The sequence below is a fragment of the Manacus candei genome, unplaced genomic scaffold, assembly GCF_025592945.1.
Source record: "Manacus candei isolate 608988 ecotype Guabito, Panama unplaced genomic scaffold, ASM2559294v1 h1tg000099l, whole genome shotgun sequence".
Taxonomy (NCBI): Eukaryota; Metazoa; Chordata; class Aves; order Passeriformes; family Pipridae; genus Manacus; species Manacus candei.
This window is the reverse complement of record NW_026138147.1, coordinates 1388002-1406137: the sequence shown is the minus strand read 5'-3', so window position 1 is coordinate 1406137 and position 18136 is coordinate 1388002. Positions and strand designations below refer to the sequence as shown.

At 53.1% G+C, this 18136-nt stretch overlaps 1 protein-coding gene and 2 long non-coding RNA genes across 3 annotated transcripts in view; 1 reads left to right on the top strand and 2 right to left on the bottom strand.

The window, feature by feature from the left end:
* HAUS5 (HAUS augmin like complex subunit 5) overlaps positions 1 to 18136 on the bottom strand; it is a 119764-nt gene that overhangs the window by 49524 nt on the left and 52104 nt on the right. The gene's annotated exons all lie outside the window — the stretch shown is intronic.
* LOC127461318 (uncharacterized) lies at positions 16090 to 17810 on the top strand. The gene is made up of 3 exons (XR_007900029.1): positions 16090 to 16335; positions 16525 to 16906; positions 17699 to 17810. It is a non-coding gene; the product is annotated as an uncharacterized LOC127461318 (long non-coding RNA).
* Positions 16351 to 17820, bottom strand: LOC127461325 (uncharacterized). The gene is made up of 3 exons (XR_007900035.1): positions 17725 to 17820; positions 16979 to 17122; positions 16351 to 16597 (listed from the first exon to the last, which is right to left on the bottom strand). It is a non-coding gene; the product is annotated as an uncharacterized LOC127461325 (long non-coding RNA).

The window sequence follows — 18136 nt, the reverse complement described above, 5'->3', positions numbered from 1 at the left end:
TTTGCTGGTGTGCATTTTTTGGTTGGGGCGACCTTGGAGACAAACTCAACCTCCAAATACCAGATAATTCATCTTAACCAAGAACTACCCATCAACGTGCTAATAGCAACCAGACCCAATATAATTGAGTAATGAACCTAGCTACCCCAGGGATAACAGCGCAATCTCCTTCAAGAGCCCACATCGACAAGGAGGTTTACGACCTCGATGTTGGATCAGGACATCCTAGTGGTGCAACCGCTACCAAGGGTTCGTTTGTTCAACGATTAACAGTCCTACGTGATCTGAGTTCAGACCGGAGTAATCCAGGTCGGTTTCTATCTATGTTATAACTCCTTCTAGTACGAAAGGACCGAAGAAGTAAGGCCTATACCACAAGCACGCCTTCGCACCCAGTAATGAACCCAACTAAATTACTAAGAGCTTCACCACAACTCCCTCCTAGAAAAGGACCGCTAGCGTGGCAGAGCTTGGCAAATGCAGAAGGCTTAAGCCCTTTACCCAGAGGTTCAAATCCTCTCCCTAGCTCCGACACAAATCACATGACAATTCACTTAACCCTCACTTACCTTATCATATCAATATCCTATGCTCTCTCCATCCTCATCGCCGTAGCATTTCTTACCCTAGTTGAACGTAAGATTCTAAGTTACATGCAAGCCCGAAAAGGCCCTAATATGGTAGGACCATTTGGTCTCTTACAACCTATAGCAGATGGAGTAAAGCTATTTATCAAAGAACCTATCCGTCCATCAACTTCATCCCCCTATCTATTTATATCTACCCCTATATTAGCCCTTCTCCTAGCAATTACAATCTGAACACCACTTCCCCTACCCTTTCCCCTTACCGACCTAAACCTTGGCATACTCTTCCTTCTAGCCCTATCTAGCCTGGCAGTCTATTCAATTCTATGATCAGGATGAGCCTCCAACTCAAAATATGCCTTAATCGGTGCCCTCCGAGCAGTCGCACAGACTATCTCCTATGAAGTTACCCTGGCCATTATTCTCCTATCCGTAATTATCCTTAGTGGTAACTACACCCTCAATACCCTGGCTACAACTCAAGAGCCTCTCTACCTCATTTTCTCCTCCTGACCCCTAGCAATAATATGATATATCTCCACTCTTGCCGAAACAAACCGTGCTCCATTTGACCTGACAGAAGGAGAATCTGAACTAGTCTCAGGGTTCAACGTAGAATATGCCGCAGGACCATTCGCCTTATTTTTTCTCGCCGAATATGCTAACATTATACTAATAAACGCACTCACAACCATTCTATTCCTAAACCCTAGCTCACTTAATCTCCCTCAGGAACTCATTCCCCCTACTCTAGCTACAAAAACCCTCCTCCTTTCCGCAGGATTCTTATGAGTCCGCGCCTCTTATCCTCGATTCCGATATGATCAACTCATACATTTGCTCTGAAAAAACTTCTTACCCCTAACATTAGCCTTATGCCTATGGCATACCAGCCTCCCTATCTCCTATGCAGGCCTACCTCCCTACCTAAGACACTCAAGGAAATGTGCCTGAATCCAAAAGGGTTACTATGATAAAGTAAATATAGAGGTATACCAGCCCTCTCATTTCCTAATTTTAGAAAAGTAGGAATTGAACCTACGCTAAAGGAATCAAAATCCTCTATACTCCCTCTATATTATTTTCTAGTAAGGTCAGCTAATTAAGCTATCGGGCCCATACCCCGAAAATGATGGTTTAACTCCTTCCCTTACTAATGAATCCCCAAGCTAAACTAATCTCCACAATAAGCCTGCTCTTAGGTACCTCAATCACAATTTCAAGTAACCACTGAATAATAGCATGAGTCGGCTTAGAAATTAACACTTTAGCTATTCTCCCATTAATCTCTAAAAGCCTCTCCATTTGTGGGAGATGCCATGCAAGGTCCGAACTTTCTGTGGGGATGGTGCTTCTCCCATGCACTGCCTCTGTGCCACAGCCCTAGACTAAAACACAAGTATTCTTTGTCCCCAGCAGAAATGCTCCTTCTGCCAGGCCGTCTCCTCTCCAGCTCCTCTCCCTACTCTACCTTCGTCTCCCTCCCCTGCACTCCGCTGACAAACCCGCTCCGTGTCTGAACCCGGCACCGGCGCCCCTCGGGCTCTCTTCGGGTGAGGACTTGATGCAGAGGGCAGGTGAGAGCGACGGCAGGGCCGTGGCGGTCGGTGTTCTGCACCGCGGAGCCGGAGGGGCCAGATTAACAGCCGGGATAAAGAGAGGCGGTGACCATTGTAGAAAGTGAGGACGAGCTAACCAAAATTCATGCTGAGACCAACCTGCCAGAAGACCGTCCAACACCGATCTCACGACACCGACTGCTGTCCCGCTGGTGTCCGCACCTCTCTGGACCCTTTAGCAGCGCGGACCAGGAGCTCGGGGCTGCGACCCGGGATCTGCCGTTAGAAATGGAAAAAAACACCGATTCGCATTCTGCCGTGTCAGGACTTTCTGGTGATTTCACTGCCGATTCTTTTGCTGCCGTGTGACCATACGGAGAAGAATTTTAAGAGGATGTCTAGGTGTGCTCTAGTGGAAGTGTCCATTAGTATTTACTGGAGGGATGAGTGTCAGCAAGAGAGTTGGATTGGTGGAGTCATTGAAGAATGGAAAGCTGCGGGAAGAAAAGAAGGAAAGGGGAAGGACGGACTCCAGGAGATCTCTGAAGGACAGAGAGTAAAGCAAGGAAACAGGAACGGCTCGACAAATAAAAGAGTCATGAGTGTTCGGAGGGAATGTTTTATGGAGCAGAGGGAGGGACGGACGGGAGGAGAGTTAGGGTGTAGATTTCTGTGAAGAACCTGCCAGGCAGTAGAGCAACTTCGAAGGACTTACGCTGCCACTCCAGCCGCTGCCCCGACCCCACCGTCCCCGGCCCCCAGCTCTGCGCCCCGAGTAGAACCGCGACCAGCCCTGGCAGCCCCGCTCCCCGACCAGCTACACGGTCGCCGATCCACCACCCGGCGTCTGGCTGCCCCCACCAGCCCCGGCTCTCCGCTCCGGTCCTGCCGCCTCTTTTCTGCATCCTCTCTCTCCTGTTCTTTCCTCTCCCTCCCGTGCACTCCGCCGACAAATACGTTTCTGGACTGAGCCCGGTCCGGCACCTCTCGGGCTCTCGTCGGATGCGGGCTTGATCCATATTTATCAGACGAGAGCGAAAACAGGGCGACGGCGCTCGGGGCTCTGAACACGGAGCCGATCTGGACGGGTTGGTTTGCAGGGTTGCGAGTTTGTATCGGGGAGCTCAAGACTGACAGGCCACCATCTCATTTTGCCGCAATCATCTCTCACATTCCTCCTCGGATGGCACGTGCAGAGTCCTGAGGTTTTTTAAGGACACCCACATGAGGGTTCCTCAGTCCTCGCTTTCCCCACTCTTTGTGAACACACAATGGTTATCCTGCAAACAGGGAGCCATGCATTTTTTGCCAACCTGGGGAAAACTAGAAGTCGTGCCAGAGGCAACCTGGAAGCAGAATTGGACGCATTACTAAGTTAGTGAGAAGAAAAAATGTGGGACTGCAGATTCAGACGAGATATCTTCTGGTGAAAGTAGGTGGATGAGAGGGAGAGGAATAATGAGAGAGGTTGGAGGGGAAAACAGAGACAGAGAAGGGGTCTGAGTTTTCTCTTTTTTCTCTCTTCATTTCCTTACCGAAGTAAGACCATCTGGAGTGTACACATGCAAGGCAGCAAGTACAAGAATTGCAAAGTTTTTTCTCTATTCAGTGGTATTTCCCCACGGGACCTGAAGAGGTTCTTGAGTGTTTTCTGGGTGGAAGATGAAGGATGTCTCGATAAAAAGCCGAGATATAGAGAGGAGGTGACCCTGGTAGAAAGTGTGGACGAGATAACGAAAATTCATGCTGAGACCAACCTACCTGTTTCCTGAGAGGTTCAGAAATCACCACGCTGTCCCGAGAGAAAGAGATGCCAGAAACGACTCTCTTGAAGGGCAAAGGATGCAGGAGGTCAGAGAAATGAACTATTCTTTCCGTGCCTGAATTGCTCTCTTCGTGTTTCTCCCTCCCCAAGAAGCAGCCTCTGTGGCTCCCTCAGCCTATGGCATTCTGTGCATTGCCTGGCTCTGGGGCCTCACTTATGGGCAGGGGGTTCTTCCAGGTCAGAACGCAGTGCAGTCAGTCCTCTCCTCCCTAGATGCAATCGCCTGCTCTGCTGCTCACCCACTACTGGGCTTTTGGGAGCTCCGGTCTTTTTCCCTGCTGCACCTTTCACATTTTCCCGTGCTGTCCGCAGCTCTCTGGTTGCTTGCATCTTCATCGGAGAGCACGTCTCTCCTCCGCCTCGGTGGCTACTCCCCTGTCCTTCTTCATCTGCCTCAGAAGAATGCCTCAATTCCTACTCCCCAGGAAAGGAAGAAGAACCCTGCTGGGCAACAGCCAACGGTCTCTGGCTGTGCGATTCTCTGCTGGGTAAATGCAGAGTGCGAGAGAGAAATGTGTCTCCAGCAGGGCTGTTGGATATCTCAACCCCAGTGGTAGCAAGGACAGCATATTCCCTTGGGAATGTGCTGAGGGATGAGCAGGGAAATGCATGAAGGCCCTCACGCACACGAAGGGAGTGCACGGCGCAACAACCAGCATGCTGCCTGTTGGTGGTGGGGCTGTGATAGCCCTGGCTTTCACAGTCTTCCCAGGTAGAAGAGCAGCATCAAGCTCACCCTCCCTATGCCAGTGTGCTCCTGAGAGAGTTCTGCCATATTAGGTGTCAGAGCAGAGATACATTTACAGGAAATTTAGCAGTCTGCATTTTTACTGAGAGGTAAAAGAAGGATGGTCTTACAAACTTCCTTCCTGAGCCCAGGACCAAAAGGCTGGAGGTATCTCTTTTCTTACTGCTTTTTTCTCCTCTCTCACCATCTCTAACCCTTAATCTGGCTTGGTTGCACTTCGCTCTGTTGCACTGTCTGCCTTCACAGCTTCTTCAGCACACGTCCGAAATGTAGTGTTCAGATTCTTGACGAGTGAAGGTCCAAGTCTTGCGGAGTTTCACTTCGTCTTTTCCACAGTCAAGACAAGGCCAGAACCCTCCTCCTATCCAAAGAGAAATATTTTCACAAACTAGAGAATCATGGTGTCTACCTGGAGTGGATCAGCTTATCGGGGACAAAATATCTCAGGATGCCCAGATTTGCTCTTCTCTGTTCTCTGTATGTCAGTTGCCACTCAGGTATTCCGTTGCAAAATTTTACCCTTTGTAGGACTGAAACGCCTTCTTTTGATTGGGTGCTACATTGCTCCGCTGTAGAACCAATTAACCGTGTTTTTATTTCTAAGAAAATCCCCTGAAATTGCTAAAACGAGGTGTCAATTATTCCACCACTGCCAGGGTGCAGAAATAGAGAGCCGAGTCCCCATGAGGGGGCCCGGAGGGCCAGAAGACTGTCCAACATCGATCTCCTGACACCGACAGCGGCCTCGCTGGTGCCCGCAACTCTATGGACCCTTTAGCAGCTCGTACCAGGAAGTTGGGACTGTGGTCGGGAGCTGCCCGTAGAAATGGATGAAATCACCGAATCGTATTCTGCCGTCTGAGCACTTACTTGTGATTTCACTGCCTTCGTTTTTCTCTATCAACGTCTCCTGCATCACCTGGGATCTGCCTGCAGACACTGGCGGGGAGATAAAGAAGAAAAGGCGTCAGAAGATTTTTTGCACTGGAGTCCTGCCCCGTGGTCCCGGCCCTCAGCCCTGCGCATCGAGTAGAAGAGCAGCCATCGCGGCATACCCCGATCTCCGCCAGCGTCGCAGGCGTCGATCCACCGCCCGGCATCTCGCTACCCCCACCAGCCCCGGCTCGCTACTCCGGGCGAGTCGCGTCCTCTCCTCCTCCTCTCCCTCCTCTGCCTTCCTCTCCCTCCCTCCGTTCACCGCAAAGGAGGTGGGGTCGGGCTGGTTTGCAGGTGTGCGGGTTGGTATCGGGGAGCTAAAGATTGGGATGCCATGACCTCCTTTCGCCGCCATCGTCTCTTCCATCAAATCTCTCCTCTGTTGGCACGTGTAGACTCCAGAATTGTTCTCCAAGGAACTCGCTTATGAAAATGGTCGAGGGTTACGTGAGGCAGATCATCCCTCCCGGCTCAGCGTCCCGGGCTCAGCCTGTCCTGACCTCTCCCTGGGAGCATCCCTGCTGGCAGCAGGAGCGTTTCTGCTGGTGACAAAGACCACTTGGGGTTTTGTCGAGGGTTGTGGCACCAGTGCTAAGGCGAGACAGAGCATGGGAGGAGCACCTTCCCCAGAGTAAGATCAGACGTGCCATGGCATCTCCCACCTGCTTTGGACTTCATGGATATACAGTCTCCGTAAGTGAGCTCTGCTGTGTCTTTCCTCCTGCTCCCCTCCCTTATGGAAAAACGGAACAGCCTGTCACACCCAACTGGGTGTGCGGGAACCAGCACTTAAGCAGCATGTTGAGGGGCACTCAGAGGCACAGTCAAAACGTTCATTCTCTTTCCCATCGCTGCCACCTCCGTAGGAGGACATGAAGGACCATGAGGGCAGCGTGTGATCTATTGCCATGTGCACTGGAAAACCCAGGTGAACTCCCCAGGGCATGCATCCCAGACCTGCCCACCGCTCTTGGTTGGCACTCACAATAGAACCACTACTTCCAGCACTGGCTTCTCACCCAGCCCACAGAGGTTGTTTAGCCTTCCCTGGAGAGACACAGAAGGACTAAAGAGATTGTTTGCTTTGTACAGACAAGTCTTGAGCACACACCTGGTGTTGGTGTTGGGAGATGACCCTAAGCAAGTACAAATGCCATCAACCTCCAGGGGGTGCCTTGAAGTTATGTGGGAAAAATAAGGTCTTAATATCACTTTGCATTTATGGTACTAAAACCAGCCAAAGCCCCTGGATGCAGCTCTGGGATGTGTTTCTTTGCATAGAGCTCCCCGTGTCCATCTCTCAAGCATCTCAGTAGTGGTAGACCAGGTGGAACCTACAAGGAATGAGATGCATCCAGGCTCGAGGCGTGACAGCAGAAGCCCCAGGAAATTCTGCCTCTGCTACCATGAACTTTCTGTGTGTGTGCAAGCAAAGGACTCGTGTGTCTGAACCCCCTGGTGTGACTGAGTAGTGAGCCCGTGCCAGGGCATCACTGACTCTTGGCCAACTGGCCATCCACCAGGACCCCAGAGGCCGTTTTCCAGCACTGCTATGCAGCATGTCATTCCCAGTCTGGCCGTACATCCCATCTTCAAGAAATTAACTTACCTGCCTCAGAAAACTTGTTTAATAAGAGATTGTTCTGTTAAGAAGTCAATTCTACATTGTTCAAGCAAATGGGAAGTTCTAAGACACATATTTTAGCTGGTCCGAGAACATTTATTTTGGGGGTTAGAAGTCGGATAGATCAGTCAGAGATGCTACCAGGTCTGCTAAGCGAGACGACCACACTGCGAAAATGCCTGCCCCCCCCCAGAAGAAATGGACGCTAGATGGCAGTCTTGCTCCACGAATACCAACCCAGATGCTATTTGACCCCAAAATCATACGTATGGACTACTTTTGAAGGGGGTGTCTTTCAAGTATCACTGTATTTATATTCCAAAATTTATACTGATTCTTTGATTCATGCGTGGCAGAGTACCCCCATGAATCCCCAGCTGGCATATTAAAGAAATGTTCGATCCAATGGTTTCTGGTTGTTGGGTTTAATTCTTTTGTTTTATCCCTTTGATTCCATGAATTTCCAAAGATATCCCAGGGTTTGTTTAATTCCATGAGGTCCCGTACATCCCAGTGACATCCCTTAAGTCCCTGGTTTCTGTAGTTTCCCAGGGAACATTTCCTTCCATGATGTAGGGCACTGTCACGATGGTCGCTTGATTCCGTGAGTTCCCCCAGTGTCCCAACAGTCCTCTGGTTCCATGAGACCCTGCAATGTTGCAGTGGGTTGACCTTGTCTGGATGCCAGGTGCCCACCAAGCCGCTCTATCGCTGCTCTTCCCAGCCAGAGAGGAGAGACAGAAAAAGATGGAAAATGACTTCTACCTTGAGATCAGGCACTTTACTAAAGCAAAAGCCAAAGTTTGGGCATGCATAAGTGAAGAGGAAAATAAAGAGATTTATTCTCTACTTCCCGTCAGCAACCATGCCTGGACACTTCATGGGAAGCAGGGCTTCACCACACAGAGAGGCCGCTCAGAAGGTAAGTATTGTAAAAACATGGATTTCCCCCCTTTCCTCTTCCTTTCCAGGGCTTTTGTTGCTGAGCTGACGCCATATATTCTGCAATGTCCCTTTGGTCCATTTGACTCAACTGGTCTGTCTGTATCCCCTCCCATGATCTTGCCCCCGATTCAAGGGAGGAAGCTGACAATGCGGATGCTGTGCCAGCCCTGCTCAGCAGTTGCCAAAGCACTGGTGTGATTAACCCCTTTGTAGCTCCCAATGCAAAGCACAGCACTGTGATGGCTGCAGTGAGAAAATGAACTCCAGCTCAGACAGACCCAACTCATGTGGGATTCTGAAATGTCTCAGGGTTCCTTTGGTTCCACGATGCCCCCCATATCACCATGACACAACTGTCAGACCTGGCAGTAGAAAAATAAATCAAAAAATTCAGAAGAAATCATCTTAAAGTCATGCTAAGCCTGTCTTCTACAGTCCAGGATCTACACATGTGTGACTGCAGATACTTGGGATGAGGGTAGATGCTCAGAGGAATTCATGGGCTTTGGTCTAGGAAATGTGTCCCCAAAGTTTTCCCTGCCTTTTCCTCCTTGGACAGTTCCTGATGCCCGGAGGAAGCTCATGTCCAACAGCATCTCCATCCCCCACTTCCTCCTCCTGGCATGCGAGGCCTGCAGCTCTTGCACTTCTGCTTCTTCCTGGGCATCTCCCTGGCTGCCCTCCAGGCCAACGGCCTCATCCTCAGGGCCGTAGCCTGCCACCACCACCTGCACACCCACAGGGACTTCTTCCTGCTCCACCTCTCCCTCACGCACCAGGGTTATATCTGCACCGCTCTCCCCAAAGCCATGACCAATTCCCTCTGGAACACCAGGAGCATGTCCTACTCAGGATGAGTTGCACAGGGGTTTTTTGCTTTTCTTCTTGATCACAGCAGAGCTTGCTCTTCCCACCATCATGTCCTACGACCGCTACGTAGCCATCTGCAAAGCCCTTCACTACAGGACCCTCCTGGGCAGCAGAGCTTGTGCCCACGTGGCAGCAGCTGCCTGGGCCACTGGGAAGTGGGTCTGGCCCTGGGGCTGCAGGAGTTGCCGCCTGAGCTGATGATCTCCTGAGCAGTCCAGACACGCAGTCACTGTCCCTGTCCTCTATTGCCTCCCTTTCTTGCTGCAGGACCAGAAACGACTGTGCTGCTCTGCTGGGCTGGGGCGGGGCAGGGAGATGGGAGGACTGGGGAGGGGCTGGTCTGGGCAGTTCCAGGGAGTAGAAAAACCCAATGTTCATCTGAAGTGTAGGAGTGGGCAGGAGGGAGCCCCTGGTGGTCTAGTGGTTAGGTTGCAGCACTTTCACTGCTGCGACCCCGGTTCGATTCCCGGTTAGGGAAAAAAAAACCCTGGGCAGATGGAGTTCATCAGTCCTGTAAGGCCATCCATCTAAAAGAAGGTCACTCTAAACAAACCTACATCCTGAGGACCTCACTGCCACTGTCAAAGCTTGCTCTGCCCCAGCAGATGAACCTCAGGATTAAAGGGTGGGCTCAGTTCAGCGCACACTGTGTCTCACCTAAAAAATCCACTGCACAGGCTCGAAAGGTTAATGACCTCGAAGTCATGACCTCGAAGGGTTAATGACTGTTCCCAAGTCTTCCCTCGACCTGGCCATAAAAGGAGTGGGCAGGGTGGGAGCATTACGGGGCTGAGGTAGCTCCAGGCTCTGGGAGTGGCAGCAGGAGCCCAGGGAGACACTGCACTGCTGCAATGAACTGCCTGTGTGTGTGCCAGGGAAGGACTTGTGTATCTGGACACCCCAGTGGGTGTGAGTGGTGGATCAGTCCAGCTCAGGTGTGGACACCTCTCAGAGCTCTGACACATTTCGGTGTGTGACTCCAGGAAAACCCCCATTGTGCCAGGGAGTTATCAGATCCTTTGCTGTGACCCGCGTGGCGTCCTGTGTAATGATGAAACTAGAAAAGATGATCATCGTACCCTGTTAGTTTTCTAAGGGGAGAAATGTCACTGCTGGAAAGAAGTGTCACTGAGGAGGGGAGAAGAGGGAACATCATTGTTTCCTTCAGCCTGTTCCACAGCAGGTTCCCCTGGAGCCCCAGAGACACCTGCGGGGAACCCAGAGGGGTAGAGAAAGGGCTGCCTTTGGCTCTTGCTGTGCTGCTCAGCTGGGCCGGGCTCCTGGCACACAGGGACATCCTGGCAAGCGGGCAGCACTGCAGAGAGACAGCTCGGCCCAGGAGCAGCTCCTCTGCACAGCCCAGCAGGGCCGAGGGCACTGCCTGTAGCCACGAGAGAAGAGAAGCAAGGCAGAGAGAGGTTAAAGGCAGTGGAAAGATGGGAGGTGTTCAGCTGAGACTTCCCTTGGGGACATGACTTCACACTCCTCTGCAGACCGAGTCTACAGGTACAGAGCAATGTCGCCTGTGTTCCTGGAGGAATCTCCTAAAGCTACCCCATCCCACAGCCTCGTGCATCTGTCAGGACTCTCCCAGCTTCTCTGTTACACAGGAGGAGGATGTTCTCCAGGGCAGGCCTTCCCTGCAGCACCATCAGAGGGACAGCGCAGGTGGGCTCCTTCTGCCAGGGATGGCTGCGGGGTGGGAAGGTGGGGGTGCAGCCAGGGGTGCCCGGGGATGTCCTGCAGAGCAGGGTCCCTGTGCTCCGGGGTTCTTCGTGTCAGGGCAGGGACCCTGCTGCCTGCCGGGGTCAGGTCTCATCCTGCCTGGGTAGTTGCCCACACCTCTGCAGGGAGAAGCTGTCGGTGGGTGGTGAGAACCCCAGCAGGAGCCAGGCAGGGTCTTCCTGCCGTTGGATGAGGTGTGTGTGGTCAGGGCTGTGGGAGGTCAGGGTTGCTCCCAGGTCCAGATCACACCAGCACATTTCCAAGAGCACTGTCAAATGGGAAGGACAAAGTACAATTATTAGGAAGGAAAGGAGCTTTTCTGAGTCAGTGTTTTCAGTTTCCTACTCCTGAGGAATCTGGGGGTTGAGAAATGGAAAAGGAGCTCTCATGTTGGACGAGTCACTGAGACTCCTGAGCTGTAACTTGGAATGCACAGTGCTTCTGCAAGCAACTTCCTAAAGTGCTTTCGGCCTCTGCTCTGCTTTTGACAGAAGCAGCATCACTTCTGCTGGACCCATCTGTTTTTTCTTTATCTGCCCTTTTCCACCTGCAAAAAGAAAAGTTGCCAGAGAAACAGGCAGGTTTCTCTCAGGTCACAGTGAGTGCACAGACATTCGCATGGAGTGCTGACAGGGAAGTCATGAATGGATTTCTGATGTTGAGTCTACTGTTTTGAAATCAGAAAATGTGCTGTTGAAGTCATCGTTAGCCTTTGAGAGGGAAACAGGAGAAAAATGGGATAAACTTGTTGCTAAAAATGAGCTGCTTCAAATTGAGGTTGACCACCTTCAAAGTCTTGTTAAAATTTGGATGATTATGAAACAGTCAGCTCACCAATCACCCCCATCAATACTAGACAATGCCCAGGGTATAAAGACATAAAGCCCTCCCAGCCCCTCCAGGAGTCCTCAAATCCCATCCCGGTCCCACAGCACACTCCCAACTTCCCCTCAAACCCTCGGAGGCCCCCCGACTCCCTCCCAGACCCACAAAAGCTCACTAGATGCCCCCAAACCCCTCCCAGTTACCTCCAGCCCTGCCAGGACCCCTCAAACCCTCTCCTAGTTGCCCCCTTCCCCTCGAGGACGCCCCCAAACTCTGTCCCAGGCCCTTCCCACACCCCGATGATGTCCCAAAACCACTCACAGTCGCCCCAATCTCCCCAACCTCCCTCCCAACCCCCCAAGCTCCCCCAAACCCCTTCCCAGTCACCTCCACGACCCCCAAGCCCTTCTCAGCCTCCCCATTCCTCCCCAAAGCCCCTCCCAGTTGCCGGCCCGTCCCCCAGGCTCGGGTGAGGAGGTGCCCCAGGCTGACGGGCCCGCCCAGACAGGGGCGGTTCCAGCAGCTCGTCGGGAGCCACTCCCTGCCCCGGAAGCTCCCGCCCGCCCTGGAGCCACCTCAGCTGCCCCTGCAGGGGAGAAATCCAGGCCGGAGCAGAGCAGGGGGCAGGGCCGGGCTGGGACCTCGATGGACAGGGGCACTGGGAGAGCAGGGGAGAGACCGGGATTGGCTGAGGGGGCACTGGGAGAGCAGGGGAGAGACCGGGATGGGCTGAGGGGGCACTAGGAGAGAGAGGAGAGACCGGGATGGGCTGAGGGGGCACTGGGAGAGAGGGGAGAGACCAGGATGGGCTGAGGGGGCACTGGGAGAGAGGGGAGAGATCGGGATGGGCTGAGGGGGCACTGGGAGAGAGGGGAGACACTGGGATGGGCTGAGGGGGCATTGGGAGAGCAGGGGAGAGACCGGGATGGGCTGAGGGGGCACTGGGAGAGACCGGGATGGGCTGGGGGGGCACTGGGAGAGAGGGGAGAGACCAGGATGGGCTGAGGGGGCACTGGGAGAGAGGGGAGAGATCGGGATGGGCTGAGGGGGCACTGGGAGAGAGGGGAGACACTGGGATGGGCTGAGGGGGCACTGGGAGAGAGGGGAGACACTGGGTTGGGCTGAGGGGGCATTGGGAGAGCAGGGGAGAGACCGGGATGGGCTGAGGGGGCACTGGGAGAGACCGGGATGGGCTGGGGGGGCACTGGGGAGGGGGGAGAGACCGGGATGGGCTGAGGGCGCACTGGGAGAGAGGGGAGAGACCGCGATGGGCTGAGGGGGCACTGGGGGAGAGGGGAGACACTGGGATGGGCTGAGGGGGCAGTGGGAGAGAGAGGGGAAGTTTTTTGCCCTTTCCTGGGCACTGGCACACCCTCTGCACCCCCGTTCCCGGCCGTGCCGGCTCTCCTTCCCCCCACGCCATGAACAGGTTTTGGGGCTCCCTCGTGGGTCGCAGCCAATAGAACGGCTCTGCTGGAATGACGTCATTGCCAAATTCTGCCGGACCCCTCTCCTCGCGCTGGTGAGTCACCCAATAGAACGTCGAAACTTCCGCGGGGGCTGCCGGGAGCGGGGCGGGGAGGATCGCGATTGAACCCGATCGGTCCCGATCGATCCCGGCCCCAGGGTCTCCCCCCACCGCGCTGTTTTTCACATGCGGCCCCAACGAGGCCATGGTGGTGTCGGGTGAGTTTGGGGGGTCCGGGGGCTCCTGGTGACCCCTCCAAATCTCCCCCAAGACTCTTGGGAACCACCCAGATCCCCCCCAATACTCCTGGGGACCCTCCGAAAGCCCCCCTCCTGGGGGCCACCCCTCTGCCTTTACCCTTCCCCCCCCAAATCTCCTGTGCATCCCCTTAACCCTTGAAAATCTCCTGGGACCACCTCAGACCCCCAGACTCCCTCCTAGGGACCCCCAAACCCTCTTCAGGACTTCTGGGCCCCTCCCGACCCTCTCCTAGAATCTTTTGGGTCTCCCCAACCCTTTACGGCGAATTCCTCCGTCCATTTTTCCCCCTGGACTGCTGGGGGTCAAGCCCCCCAAGAAACTACTGGGAACCCCCCAGTGTCCCACCACGAGATTCCTGTGTCCCTCCCCCCCAACGCCCTGTGGGTGCCCCCATTCTTTCCCCCTTTCTAAAATACTCTTGGGGGTCCCCCAGTGTCCCCCCCAGCCCCCATCCTGCCGGGGATGGATTTGGGGGATCTCCTTCCCATTCCCTCTGGCCCAAAGGCAAATGCCCTCCCTGTCCTTCTTCCTTCGTCCCCAGGCAGAAAAGAGAAGAGAAACAACCAGTTGGCCCTGACAGGTGTGGGTGTGTGCAGGCTGTGGTTGAGTGGTTGAGAAGGGAGAGAGGGGGCTGATGTTCTGGCAGAGCCCAGCAAGTGATGTCTTTCGTGTCTGGCAAGGCAAGGTAAGGCAAAGAGGAGCTTCTGTGCTGAGGCTGTCACTTGTTTTTTGTGTCTGTTGGAACTGGAACAAGGAGGTTTGACTGGGAAAAGTGCTGCCCTATTCCACGTGGCCCCTTCCCCAGTCACATGTTTTTTCTATTTTACCAGCAGTCCTTGATCGGCTCCACCACCATCCAACTGTCAGTGTTCATGACATACCCATCAGCCCCTTCTCTTGTGGGCTCCTACACTTGCTAACCCTAAGCTGCTCCTAAGTTCTCTTGCTCTCAGTTCATAGAGGTCTTGTCAAGTGTTACTGATTTAGAACCTAAACCGTGACATCTTTGTCTTGGCCAAAGATGTGTGTGAAAGGGCAGTGCTGGTGCAAAGCTTCACAATGGGTGATTGGCAGCTTCCTCTGCATCACCCATGCACCCTGGGTTTCTTTAAAAAGTATTTTTCACTCCAAATGTGACACCACATTAGCCTGTAGGACATCCTGTCCCCAAATGGATAACAGTAAATATTAATAATAAAAAAGTGAGCCCCTCCATTATTCAAGAAAAGCTTGTATCTCTGTACTAAAAGCATCCAAGGGTCACGTCCCCCAGTTTTCTATCTGACAAGGGTTTGGAGGGGCTGCTTTGTGCACGGAACCCTTGGGGAGCCCCTTGCAGATGGATGGGGCTGCACTCTGGGGGTGTGGGGCTTTGGTTCTTTGGTTGCCAGAGGCCACGGTGAGTCACTGAGCCGGGGTGGGGACAATGGGCAGGGCTGGCTGGGACAGGCTGTGGCACCTGTGACATAAAAGGGAAGTGTCCCCGTGGGGCAGCTCTGCAGGGCCCATCAGGGGATGCTGCCCAGTGCAGCCTGTGCTGTGGGGAGCACGCACACAGGGAGAGGCTGGGCCGGACGAGGGCCAGGGCAGCAAGGCCGCCCCAGGGAGTGGGTTCTGCCCCTGCCTGCAGGGCCCAGCCCCTGGCAGGACTGCCTTGGGCAGGGCCCGGTGCTGCTGCTGGGGCAAGGGGTGAGGCCTTGCCGCCTACCAGCTGCCTGGGCCCCTGTCCTTGCTGCACCACATCCCCAAGGCTCCATCCCCGCTCCCCCAGCGCCAGCTCCCTCCTTCCCAGCCCCAGCCAAGCCCTTCTCTGTGTCCTCCTGCAGGCCATGGCTTTCACAACATTCCTTTTGTGCTTGTGCAAAGCATCATCCAGTCCCTGCAGGCGGTCGGGGAGGGGCTGCACAAGACACAATGAGCTTGGAGGTCTTTTCCAAGCTGAAGGACTCTTGGATTCTGTGATCGTGTGCTGGATTCAGCTGGGTCTGTGTTAGCAGCATTAGTTTGCTCCCAAAGTTTCCTCGCTGTCAGCTCTTGTGGCCTAAGGCTTGAGCTCCTTTAGCTCCTTGTGCTGAGCTGCTGATGGGAAACGAGAGGCCTCTGCGAGCAGATTCCTGGTGTTCGCTGTAGAACAGTGAGGGGGAAGGTGGTGTCAAGTGGGAAGAGGATACTGTTTGTGTGTGGTCTCCTATGTGGCCTTGGCGCCTTTGAGGGGCTTGAAAGAGAAAAGAGCTTTGTTAAAGTGAGGAGGGAAATAGTGTGTTGGCTGTGGGAATGGGAAGGGAAGAGGGACAGGGAAAGAGGAATGGAAAGGCATCTGCTGATGCTGTCATTTGTTTGTTATGTCTGCATGTAGCAGGGAGATTGCCAAAACTGAAACCAGTACACAGTTGAAAGTTGAACAAAACAACATTTATTCCAAAGAGAGTAGCAAACAAAATGAGAAACCGAGAGACAGAAAAGAGAAAGGAAACAAGCCTCCAAGACAACCCCCCATTGGCTCAAGTGTTACTTAACAGGTTGTCTTACCGACCCCAGAATGCTTAGAATTCCCCATAGCAGAAGCTGCATCCTCATTATCCTCATGAGCCAATTTTCATTAATGTGAGGAAAGCTGGGAGACTGTAGAAACATCAGTTGAACTTCAAAGTCTCCTGGTTTCTGTCTCCTCAGACTTAGAATGAGGGTTCTCCCTTGTTTTTAGCCCTGCTTCACAACTGCCAGCCCGACTCCCAAAATTGCACACAAACAAAGATTCCTCCCACACCAAAGGTGCCTTCACAGAAAGCTCTTGCTGCGCATGGAGGTCCCAGGCTGACAAACCAACTGAACCACAAAGCCAAATCTTCCAGGTTTTCTTTCCTGGCGATAAGGGCTGTTATTTCCTGTTTTGAGACCTGCCTCCTAACTGACAGCCCTGTTCCCAAAATTGCACATGAACAAAGATTACTCCCAGAACAAGGTGCCTGCACAGAATGCTCTTGCTGCCCATAGAGTGCCCAGGCTGACACACCAAGTACACCAGAAAGCCAAAGCTTCCAGTCTTTCTTGCCTAGCGTAATGACTGTTGTTTCATTTTTCAGACCTTCCTCCCAAATGCCAGCCCGAATGCCAGAATTGAATATGGAGGAAGATTCCTCCCACAGCACAGATGCCAGCACAGAAAGCTCTTGCTGCCCATAGAGTGCCAAGCCTGGCCCACCAAGTGCACCATAGAGCCAAAGCTTCCAGGCTTTCTTGCCTGGGGATAATGGCTGTTGTTTCCTGTTTTCAGCCCTGCCTCCTGAAAGCCAGCCCAACTCCCAAAATTGCATACGGACGAAGATTCCTCCCACAGCAAAGGCACCAGCACAGAAAGCTCTTGCTGACCATGGAGTCCCCAGATTGACACACCAACTGCACCAAAAGGTGAAAGCTTCCAGGCTTTCTTTCCTGGCGAAAACGGCTGTTGTTTCCTGTTTTCAGCCCTGCCTCACAAATGCCAACCCAACTCCCAAAATTGCATACGGATGAAGATTCCTCCCACACCAAAGGTGCCTGCACAGAAAGCTCTTGCTGCCACAGAGTACCCAGGCTGGCCCACCAAGTGCGCCACAAAGCCACACCTTCCAGGCTTTCTATCTTCGGGATAAGGGGTTTTGTTTCCTGTTTTCAGACCTGCCTCCCAACTGACAGCCCGACACCCAAAATTGCATACAAACAATGATTCCTCCCAGAACAAAGGTGCCAGCACAGAAAGCTCTTGCTGCCTATGGAGGCCCCAGGCTGACACACCAACTTGCACCACAAAGCCAAAGCTTCCAGTCTTTCTTTCCTGGGAATAAAGGCTGTTGTTTCCTGTTTTCAGCCCTGCCTCACAACAGGCAGCCAGACTCCCAAAATTGCATACGGACGAAGATTCCTCCCAGTACAAAGATGCCAGCACAGAAAGCTCTTTGTGCTCATGGACTGCCCAGGCTGGCTCACCTATTGGACCAAAAAGCCAAAGGTTGCAGGCTTTCTTTCCTGGGGATAAGGGCTGCTTCCAGTCTTTCTTGCCTGGTGTAATGACTGTTGTTTCATTTTTCAGATCTGCCTCCCAACTGCCAGCCCTACTCCCAAAATTGCATGCAAACAACAATTCCTCCCACACCAAAGGTGCCAGCACAGAAAACTCTTGCTGCCAGCGGAGTGCCCAGGCCTACCCAAGAAGTACACCAGAAAGCCAAAGCTTCCAGTCTTTATGCCTGGCGTAATGGCTGTTGTTTAATTTTTCAGATCTGCCTCCCAACTGCCAGCCTGAGTCCAAAAATTGCATACGGACGAAGATTCCTCCGACACCAAAGGTGCCAGCAGAGAAAGCTCTTGCTACCCATAGAGTCCCCAGGCTTGCCCAGCAACTGCACCAAAAAGCTAAAGCTTCCAGTCTTTCTTTCCTGCCCATAAGGGCCCTTGTTTACTCTTTTTTTACTGTGCCTTCAAAATGACAGCCCGACTTCCAGAATTGAATACAAACAAAGATACCTCACAGACTAAATTTTCCAGCACAGGAAGCTCTTGCTGCTCATGCAGTGCCCAGTATTGCCCACCAACTGCACCACAAAACCAAAGCTTCTAGTCTTTCTTTCCTGGGGATAAGGGCTGTTGTTTTCTCTTTTCAGCCCTAACTCCCAAATGCCAGCCCGACTCCCAAAATTGCATACAAACAAAGATTCCTCCTGCACCAAGGGTGACAGCACAGAAAGCTCTTGCTGCCAATGGAGTCTCCAGGCTGACAAACCAAC